This window comes from Arachis ipaensis, chromosome B02 (genome assembly GCF_000816755.2).
Source record: "Arachis ipaensis cultivar K30076 chromosome B02, Araip1.1, whole genome shotgun sequence".
NCBI lineage: Eukaryota > Viridiplantae > Streptophyta > Magnoliopsida > Fabales > Fabaceae > Arachis > Arachis ipaensis.
The window spans coordinates 90,536,437-90,541,590 of NC_029786.2; the positions used below are offsets into that span (position 1 = coordinate 90,536,437).

The 5,154-nt window shown below is 37.5% G+C and overlaps 1 long non-coding RNA gene across 1 annotated transcript; it reads left to right on the top strand.

Annotated features, from left to right (window-relative positions):
- On the top strand, nucleotides 3,740-4,811 carry LOC110268972. Its single transcript, XR_002357775.1, has 2 exons — nucleotides 3,740-3,956; nucleotides 4,700-4,811. It is a non-coding gene; the product is annotated as an uncharacterized LOC110268972 (long non-coding RNA).

The window sequence follows — 5,154 nt, forward strand, 5'->3', positions numbered from 1 at the left end:
ATGTTATTTGATATGGGTTTTCATTATTCATATGTATCTCCACATCTTGCATCTCGTTTCGATAAACAACATGAACTGTTATCCCACCCATTTCATGTTGGCACTCCACTTGGAGTCTCCATGGTGGTTCGAGTCGTGTTTCGGTCTTGTGTTGTTAGAATTAATACGGTTGAAACTTTAGCTGATTTGATCCTTTTAGAACCAATGGAAGATATTGATGTCATCCTAGGCATGGATTGGTTAGCAGCTTGTCATGCTGATGTGGGCTGTTACTCCAAAACTGTGAAGTTTGACATACCGAGTATCTCACCTTTTGTTTTTAAGGGTGATGATTGTCCCATTTTAGCTAGCATCATCTCATCTATGAGTGCTATGCAATTGATGGATAAGGGAAATCAAGGATTTCTGGCAGTTGTTAGAGATGTTGATGCCGAAGTGCCTAGTCTTGATCAGGTTCCTATTGTTAGAGAATTCCTTGACGTGTTCCCTGATGAGCTACTGGGGATGCCGCCTGACCGTGAAGTTGAGTTTTCCATAGATTTAGCTCCGGGAGTCCAACCTGTGTCCATTCCTCCCTATCGTATGGCTCCAACTGAGTTACGAGAATTAAAAGTTCAATTGAAAGATATGCTAAAGAAAGGATTCATTCGTCCTAGCACTTCTCCGTGGGGAGCTCCTGTTCTATTCGTAAATAAGAAAGATGGAACGATGCGACTATGTGTGGATTATCGTCAACTCAATAAGATAACTGTTCGCAACAAGTATTCATTGCCAAGGATTGATGATTTGTTTGATCAACTTCAAGGAGCTACCTGTTTCTCAAAAATTGACTTGCGTTCAGGGTACCATCAATTGAAGGTAAAAGAGGAAGACATTCCAAAAACTGCTTTTTGTACTCGTTATGGGCACTATGAGTTCTTAGTAATGTCCTTTGGTCTGACGAATGCACCTGCAGCTTTCATGAACTTAATGAATCGAGTCTTCAAACCTTTCTTAGATTGATTTGTTATCATTTTCATCGATGATATCTTGGTGTATTCGAAAAGTGATACGGAGCATGAGTATCATTTGAGGATTGTGTTACAAACTTTAAGGGATCACAAGCTTTATGCTAAGTTTTCTAAATGTGAGTTTTGACTTGATCAAGTGACATTTTTGTGGCATATGGTATCAAAAGATGGAATCATGGTGGATCCAAAGAAGGTTGGAGCCGTTCAGAAGTGGCCAAGGCCTACTACAGTGACAGAAATTCGTAGCTTTCTAGGGTTGGCCGGCTACTATCGGCGATTCATCAAGGACTTCTCGAGAATTTCAGCACCATTAACCAAGTTAACTTATAAGAATGTGAAGTTTCAATAGTCAGAAGCTTGTGAGGAAAGTTTTCAGGCACTTAAGGCTTGTCTAACCTCAGCACCAATTCTTGTTTTACCTTCTGGGTCTAGGGGATTTTCAGTCTTTTGTGATGCATCTCGGATAGGACTTGGTTGTGTATTGATGCAGCATGGCCGCGTTATTGCCTATGCCTCGTGACAACTCAAGAAGCATGAGCAGAATTATCCAATTCATGACCTGGAGATGGCAGCAGTCGTTTTTTCTTTAAAGATTTGGAGACACTACCTTTATGGTGAGGCAACGGAGATGGATGGAGTTGCTAAAAGATTACGATTGTACTATTTTGTATCATCCTGGAAAGGCAAATGTTGTAGCAGATGCCCTCAGTAGAAAATCTATGGGTAGCTTAGCCCATATCACTCTTGCAAGGAGGCCAATTATTGAAGAAGTCCATCAATTGGAGGCCGGTGGAATTCAATTTGACCTTGGAGAATCAGGAGTTTTCTTAGCACATGTTCGAGCCCAATCTTCCCTAATAGAGCAGATCAAGGCTGCACAACGTGATGACCCAAAACTAAGGAAGCTTATAGAAGATGTTCGCAATGGGAGGAACTCAAACTTTTCTATTGATCAAGATGTTTTGCGTTGTGGTCAACGCTTATGTGTGCCAGATAACCACGACTTGAAGAAAGCTATTTTGGAGGAGGCTCACAATTCTAAGTATACCGTTCATCCAGGCTCCAATAAAATGTATCAAGATTTGAAACAATTATTTTGGTGGGAAGGCATGAAGAAAGACATAGGAGTTTTTGTTTCTCATTGCTTAGCCTGCCAACAGGTTAAAGCTGAACATCAAAGACCTGCTGGGTTATTGCAACAAATTAAGATACCTAAATAGAAGTGGGAAAGGATTACGATGGATTTTGTAACAGGTTTACCTCATAGTTTTAAAGGTTTTGATTCAGTTTGGGTAATTGTGGATAGAATGACAAAGTCAGCTCACTTTCTTCCGGTGAAAACAACTTTCAGTGTAGCTCGGTATGCTCAACTTTATGTTGATGAGATAGTTAAACTACATGGAATTCCAGAGTCCATTATTTCAGATCGCAGGCCCCAGTTTACCTCTCATTTTTGGAAATCTTTTCAAAAAGTGTTAGGAACTCGTCTAGATCTTAGCACAGCTTTTCACCCTCAAACTGATGGGCAATCAGAGAGGACGATCCAGACATTGGAAGACATGTTAAGGTGTTGTGTTCTAGATTTTGGTGAAAATTGGGACAGTTACCTACCTTTAATCGAATTCTCTTATAATAATAGTTATCAAGCCAGCATTCAAATGGCACCATTTGAGGCTCTTTATGGGAGAAGATGCAGGTCACCTATTGGGTGGTTTGAAGTTGGTGAGGTTAAGCTTTTGGGGCCAAATTTGGTACAAGATGCAGTTGAGAAGGTTCGTATAATAAGAGAACGTTTATTAGCAGCTCAGAGTAGGCAGAAGGCTTATGTTGATAACAGAAAGCGTAACTTAGAGTTTTCAGTGGGTGATCAGGTATTTTTTCGAGTGTCGCCTATGAAAGGAGTGATGAGGTTTGGGAAAAGAGGCAAGCTTAATCCTCGTTACATTGGTCCATTTGAGATTTTGGACAGAATAGGTGCAGTTGCTTATCGCTTGGCACTACTGTCTGAGTTGTCTATGATTCATCCAGTTTTTCATGTATCAATGATGCGTAAATACCTTTCCGACCCATCTCATGTGCTTGCACCACAAGCCATAGAGCTAAAGGAGGATTTATCATTTGAAGAGGAACCAGTGGCTATAGTTAATCGCCAAGTAAAGAAACTACGTTCTAAAGAGATAGCATCTATGAAAGTGGTTTGGAAGAATCATTCGATAGAAGAAGCAACTTGGGAAGTGGAGGACGCTATGCGCGATAAATATCCGTATTTGTTTGAGTCAGAAGGTAATTATCACACTTATCACCGTATATAAGTTCGAAATTCGGGGACTGAATTTCTTAGGGGAGAAAGAATGTTATAACCGAAGAGAGAGAGAGCAAAAAAAAAAAAAGGAAGAGGGAGTAAGTCACGTGACTCACCCCCCTCCCCAACCCCAGTTATTTCTCCCGAAACCCTTCCCTTTCTTTTCAATTTCATTTCTTCTTCCTTTCCATCTTCTCACATCTTCTTCTTAAAATCATACACTATCATTAAAACCACTTCTTTCATTTTACTTCCTTCTCCTTCTCTTCTCTATTTTATTCATTCAAATTTCATTTATCACAACCCTAAATCATGGAGTTTCAACTTGATTAGTGAGGAAGGTATTCAACCTTTGAGTTCCAATTTTTATTGAGGCTTTAAGGTAACTCTTTGACTCAATAATTAGCCATATTCCTAACTTTTTTCATCTCTATATTTATGGGTATGTATAAATCCGAATTAGGGTTATTAGGATTAGGAAATTTGGGGCTTTTGGTCAAGATGAGTAAGATTATGTTAATTGACAATGTTAGTAGCTCACAAACATCATTATTGTCATATTTTTAGAGTTGTAGGGTTATTGGACATCATTTGGTAGCTCGTTGGCGCGCTCAGAGTTGCTTCCGGTTCTTTGAAATCAAGTTGTGAGTGGATATTATATCTATAATTGTTTTTAAATATATTATTATCAATATTTTTGTTGAATCATTAATTTTGGAATTTGAAAATATTTTATTATTGTGATTTTTGAATTTTTGAAATAAATATTGATTTGTGAAACTTACAATTTTATAAAAATACACACGAGACGATATTTATATATTTTGTAAAACATACATGTTTTCTTATTTGACTTTATTAAATTTTAATTAAATTTTAGTATGCATTCTTATATATATATTTTATTTACTATGGAAATTTAGTAATATGTTATAATTATTAGAGATTTGTTATAAATGATTTGGTTTGGATTGGTTTGGCAGACTCTGACTAGAAAACCGTAGTTAACGACGGTTATGACGTTAATTTAGATGCATCTAACTCAGACCTCAGCTAGCAGGGGCGTTGCTAGCCCAACGTGTAGGCCACACGTTGGATCTGTTATACCGTACGGGCACACTAGAGGAAAAGGCTACCCTTAGAGGTGGAGCCGCCCTAGGTGTGTAATATTTGATTTGATTTGACTTCTGAAATGAAAACTCCCATTTCAGTTCATCCGCTTAACTACTTATCTATTTGTTTGCATAATTAATTAATATAAATTTCTCATCTTTGAAAGGAAATATAATTTTCAAGGTAAACTCTCTATTGTTTCGTGTGGGTTATAGATGTAATGTTTGCTCACTGAGTTGCAAAACTCATCCTATTATATTCCCATGTTTTTCAGATACAGGAGTCATTCCAGGTTCCATTCCACCTGCCCCTCAGTAGATCTTAGTCATTTTGGTGAGCCCTTCTTCTTTCCAAGGGCTAAGTAATTATGTAATGGAACCTTTGCTCAAAATTTAGATTATGTCAATGCTCCATATGTCACAGGCAGGATCCTCATGTGAGTTATGTTATTTTGAATCTTGAATTGTTTAGATAATAATTATAAGTTGGTTATGTAAGACTTATGGACTTAACTATATACTCTAGTTATCAACTTGATATATATATATATATATATATATATATATATGATGCGTATTTTGGATATATGTGGTTGTGGATATAGTTGGAATATGCTGCTGTTGTTGTCTTTGGAAATGGATGTTTATTATTGATACAGTGAGTTAATATTTATGTTGGTAAGGTCCTAGAAAAAGAGGAGATTCTGTCCGTTTTTCTAAAAATTTGGTC